This window comes from Bidens hawaiensis, unplaced genomic scaffold (assembly GCF_021521415.1).
Source record: "Bidens hawaiensis isolate Kalapana, Puna unplaced genomic scaffold, B.hawaiensis_p1.1 tig00039025_1, whole genome shotgun sequence".
Lineage (NCBI taxonomy): Eukaryota > Viridiplantae > Streptophyta > Magnoliopsida > Asterales > Asteraceae > Bidens > Bidens hawaiensis.
The window spans coordinates 38,522-51,268 of record NW_027496857.1 but is presented as its reverse complement, the minus strand read 5'-3'; positions in this window follow the sequence as shown (position 1 = coordinate 51,268).

The following is a 12,747-nucleotide window of genomic DNA, read 5'->3' as shown; positions in this document are numbered from 1 at the left end:
TGAAGTTAAGAAAGCAAAAGTCGTTTCCAATCTGAAATCCGGTGATGCAGCTTTAAATAGTGGTAATCTAGAAACTAGAACAATTGATAACAGGAAACAGAAACCTGAAGGTAGGGTTATGAAGTCGAATCCAAGAATCAAGCTCAAGGAAGTGTGAGCTTTACAAGGTGTGAAGGATCTTGGAGGGACAATGGAAGTTGGTATTGAGAGGGACTGTAAAACTTGGAGCAACACCAACTTGAAGGACCCGAATGGTTAATGCGAAAAGTGTAAGGGTGGTACGGAAGATCTCAAGGGGCGGTTTGGTGGAGATCCAAAGTTCAGGGACCAAGTTGAATTACTTGGTGTCATAATTATCTTTTACTTATTATTAAATAAATTAGAGGTCTAGTTTAATTGTGATTCCTAGTTTGAGTATGATTAGAATTGTGGGTATTATATAAACCCATCATTATTTTCTTTTGTTGAGAGTAGAGAAAAGTAGAGTAGAGAAGAGTAGAAAGTATTTTGTCCTTGTTTCTTGTTAATGAAAAGAGTCGCATAAACGTTTTATGCAAAATCGTGTTTTGTGTTCTTGATTCACTTGTCTAAGGTTTAACATAGTAATTACGTGTGTTTGCATATATAGAAGTTAGTAATTAATATAGGCATAATTTAAGACTATATAATATATTATCATTGAGAATAAAGCATATGTAAAGTGACCAATATGGTAAATGGGAACTCATAAATACAGGAATATAAACAATTAAATAATTTATCACCTCCCTCTCTCTCTGGTTAAACTCAGACATTGATATGTGAAACCAAAACAAAATATTATACAATAAAAAGAAAGAATCATGAGAAAAGCCAACATTTATTCCCAAGGGCATGGAATGCACTTTGAAAAGTCTATATATAGGATGCCAAACTCCAATCTATAAACTGCAGAGTGAACTCCAACACAATGAAACAGTACCACCACAACCAAAATAGCTATAGTTTTCATTCCCTCAATGGGTTATCATTCATGTCTAGCAACAGCAAATACGCGTATTCTTTCTTTCGTCTATGTTGATATGATAGCACACAATTACGCTATAAAGGTAAATGGGTGGTGACAGAAGAGAGTGAGCACCCATGGTCTTCGTGCATATGTGTATGCATAAAGCGATGTGTGCTCACCCTCTATCTGTCATCCCCAGTACTCTCTTTGTTAGGATAAAAGCACAAATCTTATTCAAGAAATTTTTATTTTTAATTAAATACAATAGTAAATCAAATTGATGAACATATATATAAAATAACTTATTTTAATTTGTCTAGTAGGTATATATTCTATCATTCTATCATGTTAGCATGTTATATTAATTAGTTGCCGTCTTGATTTTTATGAAGAGAAAGGATAATGAAATTAATAGCATTGAAGGGATAAATGGATGATCTAATTAATAAACTTTCATTCTATTAGTTATTTGCCTGTACTTTTTTCATCATTTATATTCCTAGTTAGTATTAATTTCTTAGACTATTTGATAGTATGATACGTTTGTAAGTTTTTGGTTTAAATCACAGTATCATACTAGATTACCAGAGGTACATATGAAGTCGATCTACTATGCATACACGTGCCAGGTTTTCAAATCTCATCAAATAGGATTCGAACCAACGACCAATCAGTTAACAGCCGGCCGCTATACTACTGAGCTACTCAGGAAGTGACAATTATCTAATCATACACACTTTACAAATGACCGTGTTCGAGGTTGAACTGAACGGCCATTTTAGGCTTTACACGACGAAGAGTATCAGAGAAATAATGGAGGTGCTTTAGTAACTATTAAACAAAACCAAACCCAAGACAACTTCATCAATGGTGTTATTTTTAATTATTGTAATTTCATTATTTAACTTTATATTCTGATTTTTGTATTAATTTTCATACTTTGTATTAAATCTGCAGATTTGAATTAATATTCTTTTTAATTTGTATTAATTAAATTTCCATATTTGAATTAATTTCTATAATTAATATTGAATTTGTATGTATATTTGAATCAATTTCCATAATTGAAGTTAAGTGTTTAGATTTTGTATTTATTTTGAAAATTTGTATTAAATTTCCAGAAAAATATAAATAAATTTATTTTACATTGTTATTTGGAATTATATGTTGCCGACGGATTTGTAGAGAAAGTTTTCGTCTTTTTGTTATAAAGCAATATGTCGATGAACCGTTGGTAATCATATTGGCTTCGCCGAATGGTCCACGTACTTGTTAGCCATCGGGCAAGCAACCGTATGTTGGTAATCTCTCGCTAAGGGGTCCCTCATAAGTCTCTCGACGAAATCCTCAGTAATTCATCACCATAGGCAAATAAAGTTACTCATGCTCATATCCATGTCAGACCTTCACCAACATATTCTTGTCAGTGATGACTATTGCATATGAATTTTAGCAGTGTTTTTCTCGCAATTTCTACTCGTTTGGCCCCTTGGATGCTTATGAAGCTTATGCTAAACCATTTTACTTATATGTATGTGTAGCTAGTTAAAGCTCAAGCTCCATGATATTGTGTCAAGATTTTATGTAGTTTTCACAAAACTGACAAAGATTTGTAGGATGAAAACTAGTCGTAAATGAGATAGAAATATAGTTAAATTGACCCCAGGGAGAGGGGAGGGGGGGGGGGGGGGGGGGGAAGAAATTATTAGGATTCAAGGCCATAATTACTACAACTGATGGGAAGAAACTACTGCTTATTATATTTCCATAAGTCCTTTGTATAGGTTGTGTTGTTTCTAGTGTTATTTCCATTTTAGGGTTTTGGGTCTAACTATATAAGGATATGTCGATAAAGTTGTCATATATGTCGGTAAAAGTGGTTTTGGGTCTAACTATATAAGGATATGTCGATAAAGTTGCCATATATGTCGGTATAAGCGGCCTTGATCAATTAAAACAACCACTTTTAAATACGGTAGTGGCATTGAATTAAAACGACCACTTTTATGGATACATACCTTAACGACGGAATACCAATAGATTGAATACCAGTATACTTTTTATGTTTTACTAATGAACTTGTCTTGGTACATTGTTGGTAATAATAATTTATCTAAAAAAAAATAAACTTTAAGATTTTATAAATTTCATGTGAAAAAAAAAATAAAAGATAAATTCTGAAAATTAATATTTAGTCATATTTTTAATAACAATAAAGTTAAATTCAATAGGTTTGTAGACAAAAATGTAAAAAAATATCTAGATAAGTAGGGGATGGGGTCATAGGGTTCTCTTTGAAATGAACCCTTTTGACTTTTTATTTTTATAGTTTTGTTGGAATTTGTCGGGATTTCGTTGGTAAATACTATCACCGTTTGAACCGTCCGATTTACCACTTGGGCCGATTGAACCGTCGAATCAGATCGATCTGGCGGCGAGATCGCATTTCAAAAATTATATACTACTTTTGGGCTTTTGGCTCTATATTTTATTTAGGTAAGACATCATAATTTTTTTTATAATTATACTTGCTTTTATCTCCCTGTATTACATGGTTATTTTATATTATTCGCTTATAATATTTATATATTTTTTATTTTAATTTTATTTATTGTAAGGAAGTTAATAACAAACTTAGAATTTAATGATGAAATGATTTCATAAATAGATGAGATGCTATAACTCGGTTTTAAAGGTATCTGCAGGGTTTGTTGAGACCTATGACATGTTTCTTTTTTACTATAAAATTGTTTCATAATCATAAATAATATATTTTTTTTAAAAATCAGATATTAATATTTAGTATATCCTTATTTTATAGGATTTTCTATATATGATTTTCATATCAAATATTTGGTGAGTTAATTTTAAATTTTAATGAGATGTTATAACCCGTTTAATGGCTATCTGGGTTTGGTGAGACCTATACCCATGAATTCAGGTTAAATGCATGAGAAGTCTCCATTTACAAATAAAACAATCTGGTGACTTGAGAAAATGTCGGGACTTTTCGTTTATATATATTTGAAATAAAATAAAACTTACATCAATATAAAATATAGAAATTCTATATTTTATATTGATGTAAGTTTTAACTACAAGACTAGCTCATTCACAACCATTTCAAATCAAACTAGTTACTTCATGATAACATGTCAATAAAAGAAAATTTATATGAAAACTATAACTAAGAAAAAAACTAGTAGATAAGGTTTTGATGGTTGGGGTGTACACAGCAATATAATTAACAAGATGATCATTCTGGAAGTATCAAGTGGAGCATCATGCAGGAAAGTATGGCTGAAATTGAGATGAAGATTGAAGATAGGATAAGAAGGGAATGCAAAGCCACCATTGGGGCCATCATATCAATGATGGGAAAAAAAGTAAATAAAGTATGCTTATGCAATCTCATAACATGAACAGCCCAAGAATTATTTAATAATTTGCTGCCGACCTCAATAAAAACTAAAATATGGATTCTCTTCATGGTTTATTTAGTTTAGGGTGATTCCTTGTCATGCATATTAATCAAGTAATCAGCAGTACATGGTAATTTGAATTTGTAAGAAATTTTATCCTAGGAGTGATATTTTCTTACCAACCTATAAATTGACGGCGTTGGCTTGGTCGAGGGGAGCGATTTCAAGTTATGGAATTTGGTTATTTCGTTAAATCAGTCAGGGATAAATTAAATGAGTTGTATTTAATTTATGATAGCTAATTATTAGTAGATAAACATCTGAGTTTTATTTATTGTTTTATTAGGAGTTCGCATTCATCTCTAATTGTATCGAGTTATGGTAGATATAACCTTATCAAAGTTTTGATTATGGTTTATGAGCTTATAATCAGTTTTTAGAGCTATATTTTGCTGATTATAAGGTTGAGAGTTATTCAATCCAGATTCATCGTGTACATTCACATTTTGGTGAGCTATATCAATTCGTTCTTGAATAAATTTATTAATGACACACATGTGTGAGATTTAAACTCGTTAATTTCATAAACGAACATTTATTTCAATTTACTAATGACACACAGTTGTGATAGTAATTAACAGAGATATTATGTATCAAACTATATATATACTGCATATTAGAAAAAGACAACAAAAATAAAGGGAAATAAAGAACAAAAATAAAGAATCTAAAGATATAAAAAATTGATGGCTGGGGTGCATGCAGCAAGATAAGAAGATCATTCCCAGATCAAGTGGAGCACTTGGGAAGCTGCACGATGAACATGCATGCTGCGTAATGGCCGAAAGTGAGATCAAGAACATGGCAAAAAGGAATACTATCCACCATTAGGGCAACTAAGAAAAAGAAGAAAGCTGTAGCAGTAGGGTACCAATTAGGGCATATTATTATCTTGGATTCTTACTTGATCTTTCTGCTTTGGCAGACTTGTATAATTAACTAATTAACTATCACTCCAATCCGGTGATCTTTCGATAATGGTGACCGAACAAAGGTTATAACAATCATAAAGTGCATTGGTTATATGATCTTAATGATATATGATCAACATGATCACAATGATTTAAGGCTTAACCTTAACAACTTTAAGGAGCTAAGTAATGACCTTAATTATGAATCTGATTGGTTGCATTTGAACTTTACAGTGGGCAGGTAATAATGTAATATGTGCCCATTAAGGAAACTAATTAACTTAAGGTTAAGCATCATGATGATGCAATTAATATTGCATTATTAATACATAAAGCATATATACTTTAGGTTACTTTACTGCATGCTCAAGATATATATTCGTTTCTTTCATCACCATATTCCTTCACACTTTTTTGACTTACTTTTTGGTTTTAAAGATGAGGGAACCATCCAGTACCATACCGCATATGCGTACTTAATTTCCTTCAACTCTTTAAGTTCAAAACCTATTAATTATATATATGTTTTTTTATTCCTTGTAGTTGTGGTGTTAATTAGCACTTCTGATCCAACTAGTCTAATTAATGGGCCTCACCTTGAAGTCTTGAACTATGATAAAGTGATAACAACTTTTTTCTAGTGTCACCAACCAATTAAAACAACATATTATCAATCAATCAATCAAATCCAGTAAAAATCTCATAAAATAGTAAAGCTATTAGCAGTGTCTAGAGAGGGTCGGATGCAGACAAACAACATATTAATCCCAAGTCCCGAATTGATAGGAACACAAGCAAGATATTCGATAACTCTCAAATCTTTATTATAACCAAGAATATATAACTCAAAACATGATTGCAAATATAGGTTCTCTTACTGACATGTTTGAGTACTACTCAAATTCCGCCACCAACGCTTGTGGCTCAAGAAATTAAGCTAGCTAGACGTCGACAATATAAAATGTTAGAGCATTCTAATATGTGTTATTTGCTAAATCACTTATCAACTTCACTGTTAATCGTTGGCTTAACCTTAGAGGGATCATCATATCAAATAGGTTTTTGTTAATGTTCTCATTGTACTCTTATATCTCATATGTAGCTGAATATATAAAATATGCAATATACTAATATCTATGTTATAGCCTTAGAGTTCATGATGCCTTTTTTACCTTCTTCTCCCATTCTGTCTTCGGTCGCTACTGCCACAGATCTTGGTTTGGTTTCAGCCCTCTTGTTGTCCTGTTGAGCATTAACTTTCTTTCTCTTCTCCCCGCTCTTGTCATGCCCCAAATATTGATTATGTTTACATATTCTTCTTTTGTCTCTGTGTCGAAACAATCATAGCTCATATGCATAGCTTTGTTGTCATACATCTTGCGGCCACAACTATGACCTTTAATCTGTCTCTGTCGTTTCTCACAAGAATTTTTCTTAATATTAGTTTTTATGTTTTTCTTTTATTTCTATAAATTGTATGTTCTTAACTTCTTATTACCACATGTCCATTGTTTTTGCAGTTCAGTCTAAGGATCTGATTTTCTCACACTCTGACTACATGAAAGTATTAGATAGAATATATTAATTAAGGTTTATTGTAATATCTTTACCATAGTTAAGAGATGTGAATTCGATTGGATTTCATTTGTTTTTATCATCATTGTTTTGTCACATATAGTTATTAATAATGCACAATACATTATGATGATTTCATCATTTTATAAATCATTGTAGTTTATTAATGTATGTCAAAACATATCGTCTAGGATATCTGATCCTGACTTGGAGTTGTCACTCGGAGGCGAGAATTGTGCGTTGAATGCGATCATTGAAAGTTCAGTCCCACCAAGTAGTATCCACGGTGTGATGCTGCTATAAGGAATCATCGAGGCCGGGATTTGGACACCCCAGAGGGATACAATGACAAATAAACCTCTTCATTTCCACTCTAGCTAGCCTTAGGGGCTGTTTGGTTCATTTAGATCTGAATGAGTCAGGTCTGAATGAGCCTCTGTCCCATTCAGCAACAAAAAGTCTGAATGATTCAGACTTAATTTTAACCATTCAGATGTTTTTCTGTTTGGAACCAAACAGTCTGAAGTCTGAATGAATCAGATGTTTACATCTGAATGGTTCCATTCAGATGTTTACATTTGAATCACGATCGAAGTCAAAGGTTCAAGCTAGCTCTAGGTTCAATAGTTATAATGTGTCATGTCTTATGATGTGTTTGTGACCGTTTAGAGGATATGGTGGTGGCTACCAGGGAGAAGAAATGAAGAGGGAAAGGGTGGCTATTTTTTTATGAAAAGATAACTCTAGCTCATCTTAACACTAATTTCTAAAATCTAGTAGTGTTAAAAACTAAAAACTAACAATTAATAGAATACCAAACAATAAATATTTCATTTCCTACATATATTGTTAAGAAATAAAATCTAAAGTAGACATGCTCATATCATTGGTGAAGCTTGGACTAAGACACTGGGGGACCGGACTTAAAATGTATACAAAATTTCATAGACGATGGGGGCCTCAAATTCTCAGCTGAAACGACTAAATTTACACTACGTATAAAAAATTTCGAACAAAAACATAAATTTACACTATTACGCACGCCCCCCCCCCCCCCCCCTAACTATCCTTTGCTCCTGGCTCAGATCAATGTATCTTGAATCATCCATATAATTAATTTAGTGTAATAATAATAATAATAAAAATAAAAATAATAATAATAATATTCTTGAAATGTGGTGGAAGAATATATAAAGCTACTATACATCTATCGAGAAGGGAATGGAAAGTGGGTTTGAAGAGCCTATATAAGGGTCACAAACCTCCACTTCTAACTCACATCAAATCATTCATAATATATATGTTTAGTACATTATGAGGGTACATGAGTACCACCATCCAAATATCTTTAGTTATATACTTCTACTTTATCTAGCAAACTAGGGTTTCCTTCTATGGCAGCAAACAGAACAATGTTACATATCACATAAAAAGGTAAAGGGTGGTGACAGAAGAGAGTGAGCACCCATGGCCTTTCTTGCATTTGATTATATATATATGCTTGAAGTGATGTGTGCTCACCCTCTATCTGTCACCCCCTCTCTTAACTCTACTCTCATCTCTAGCTGCTATTACATTAACTTACACCAAATCTTATATATTTCTCAATATTTTTATGCAAATTACTTTTGAATCTTCACACTTAAACATGTGAAAACGCGGTCACGCCTATAGGAATTGTTTGAATCATTAAACATATGTATTGAGTTTTTGTTAAATCTCAAAGTTTCCGATCTTCTTTAATAAGTATGGACACATATGTGAGTAGGATTTAAAAGAATATTCATTAAATTTATGTAGTTAATTGCATGTATAAACCCTAAATATCTTATCTAGATATTATATACTGTAATGTTTCTATAGTTACTTGCTTTTGCTTCATAAGTTCATGTTAACTAATTAGTAGCGGTTATAACTCGAGTTTTATTTACTTATGGATATAACTTTTAGGCTATATATCTCATATCTGCAGATGAAGACCTAAAATAACTCTGCAAGTTTTTTTTTAATAGACCGCAAGGGGGGGGGGGGGGGGTGTTAGTTCTATTCGTATTTGGTTGGATTTCTTTATAAAAATGTATTAGATAATTAGAATTTGTAATTGAAATTAAAGTTCTGAACAATTCACACTAATAAATGTAAATGGAATAGTTTTTCTTGAATATGAAATTTTGTATATATTTTTTTAATATAAGCTGAATTGAAACTTACAACGCTTTCACATTTGAATGTCTCACGAATTTTAAGTGTGTCAATTTTTGACAAAAGTGATATTTTGACAAACCACATGGATTTGTGTAAAAGTTATAAAGGAAAAGTGAATACGGTGCTGTCATGCGTGTAAGTTTAGACGTAAAACTCATCAAAACTACATAGTTTTGATTAAAAATACCCAAAATTTTATTTTTTCCCTTAATTTCTACCATCCAGATCCATCATTTATCTCCCTCCCATCCACTGTCTCCTAAGAATTGGATCTGAGATTTTTTAAGTTTGTTGTTCTCGTATGACATAATGGTTAGCAATCAATCAATTTAAAATTGATTTGTATCCTTCCTAATTATTTAATCATATACTTCCCAATTAGCAATTCAGTAAGCTCATTCGTCGCAGTTGATCATCCATTTCAATTTGTGTTTTATTAATATTTTAATATTAATAATGAATTTATCATCAGTTGAATATTAATGTTCAAGCGTCTGTGGCTACAACACACACAATTCACATATTTTGAAACAAATCTAATTGATGCTATTTCATATTATAGTTATGATTAACGATTGCACTAATTTTAGATCGAAACCTTAACGGTGGATGGGAGGGAGATAGATGATGGATCTGGATGGTAGGAATTAGGGGAAAAAATAAAGTTTTGTGTATTTTTAATCAAAACTACGTAGTTTTGATGAGTTTTGCAAGCTTACACGCATGACAGCACCGTATTCACTTTCTCCAATTATAAATATCATACTTAATTACTTCGATGGTCCATTTTATTTACATGTATTGCATATTTGGTCTCTAAGTATCATAATTTGCACGAGTTTATTTTTATTTTTTTATTAAAGAGGTAACAAAAATGTATGTAATCGATATGTTGACGTTTGTGGAGGTCAGGGGCGTGAATTTCGAAACGACACGAACTTAACACGTATTCCGTAGCCTGAATCTAGGTTAGATTCGGTCTAACCCACCAACATGTTTATCTAAAACCGGTTGTTCATGTTGAACCCGGTACTTGGATTCACAAGTTGACCCATTTATCTAAAAAAAATGTATGTTGAATAAGTATATATATTTGGAGTTTTATAGCCTATATATGGGTGTATTATGTTAGTTAGAAACCTAAAACTAGGTGGCAATAAGGTTTAAATTAGAAAGAATTTACTCAGACTTAAAATCTAATCATATATATCATAAATTCGAAATTCGACTTTTCAAGTTCTTCCATCGATTCTTCTTTCCGCTACGAGTTTCATCAAGCTGCGAGTTCCTCTGAGTTCCTGGTGGTTGCTCACCCCTCCTTTTCCAAGTCGTGGTCGCAAGGCGAAGCCTTTTGATACCAAATCTTTTGGCTTTTTTCCCTAGCAATATATAGTTATGTTAGAGCAAGATGGAAATGCACGAAAGGAACGATGACATATATTAACTTAATGAACGATTACGTATATTAACTTAATTTTTTTTCGAAACGTGAACTTTAACTTAATTAGTATGCTCTGTTATTGCCATGCATGTTGTGATATATTTATATGTCTCTATTGTTACATTTGGTTGTAATATGGTATTTGTAAGAATAACAAGATAGAGGAAATAAGCATAAGTTTGTTATGCTTTGTGTGTTACGGCCTATGGGTGCGGTAACATCCCGAAGCAGCACATGTGGCAGGTGGTGCAGTGAACATCATGTTGTATAAATGCGTACCTGGATGTGAATCGATCATTGATGTAAACCTGTAACATTGATTTCAATCTTGGTTTCTTGAACAATTGCCTGGATTAATCTCTGAATCGTGAATCACTTTTAAATAAACCTATTTACGGGTTACACGCAATGATTTATCGGATATGAGAGAGATTTTCAGTAGATGGAATTGGATTTTTTGAAGAATCGGTGATGAAGAACTAGAAAAGAAGTAACCGTCTTCTATGTTCAAAAATCTTCGATGGAGTCAGATAATTTATTATTATGCAGGGAATTAATAAACACATATTAATATATAATCCAAATCTAATTACCTCATGAGCCCAAATAAATAAATTAATAGCCCATTTAAAATTACACTTAAGCCCAAGTATAAGACCAAGTAACAAAGCCCAATAACATTATTGTTAAACAAGCTCGCACTCCCGCGTCACCTAACTCGTTTAATCTCTTAACGTTATTTCCTCCATCGACAATCCTCCCCCATTTTAGTGATATCCATAATTAACTTATCCATCGTCACAGATAAGCAAGCGTATGCATAAATGAAAATGTCCTACGGATTGAATTTTCATCTTAGTAAATTACACGATCCAAATATTCGAATATCGGGGTGTCCTATGGATTGAACCCTTGTTATCCATTTGAATACTTGAAGACACAATGCCGAGATCAAATACACAATGACGAACATGAACAAAAAACACAATTATAACTAAAAAAAGACACAATAGATCGCTAAATATAACACAATGCCGAACAAAATATAGCACAAAATGTTGAGTAATGTAACATAATGTAAAGAAAAAAAAGACACAATGTCAAGAAAAAAAGAAACAACCGACAACAAAAATAAACACAAAGATAATCAATAAGACACGACGAGTTTTTTCACTCACTATTATGTTTTTTTTTTAGAACGAGAAAGACGGTGGAAACATTTTGTGTTTTTACTTTTTCATTTTTTTATTAAATTTTGAGTTACGATTTTTTATTAATTTTTTAAGGAGTTTTTTGTATGACTACGAATCATTTTTATCCATCTCATTTTCGTTTCCCGTTTGTAGAATAACTTGACCCCTAGTTTCTATGCATTTGTAACTTTGCTTCCGTTGTCAAATATTGAAAGTCATCTTCACCGTCGACCCCGTCATTTTGATACTTAGGTTTGGGAACCAACATGTAAATACATTATATATAAAACCAATCATCTTTGCTGTTTACCCGTCTCTCTATTAGAACTGGATCATTTTATATAATATGCAAAGGCAAGTCGATTTATTTATAAACTCGGTTTCTCACGTGTGGGTTCAATGAACTGTCACGTCTATAAATAAGATATATATTAAGCCACTTCATTATTCCAAATTTCCAACTATTGTGTTGTGTCACATGTGTGGTCGTTGACCATTACCAGCCTCCCAATAACGACTTCTAAGCCCCCAATAACGACTTTTATTATTTCATATCATCAAAACTTATCAACTCCCATTTCTCTTCATCTCCACATATCCACATATCCATGGCTGATTACAAACCAAGATCATACGACTTCACCGATCTAAACAACATGCAACTAGACACATACAACCCGAAAATGGCCGATTTTCGATCATACAGTGTTTCGTATCCTACAACTTACAAAATCCCAACGAATATGGACATCGTCGTGGCGAATGATTTCAAGTTGAAGAAAGTGAAGTCGACTAACGGATCAGCCTCATCATCATCATCATCATCATCATCATCATCGTACTCAGTATATCCCACCAATAGCAATGCTATGGTAGGGTCTGAGGAGGGTAAGATGTAGACAGCCTTACCTCTATCCCATAGGGATAGAGAGGCTGCTTCCGGTGAGACCAC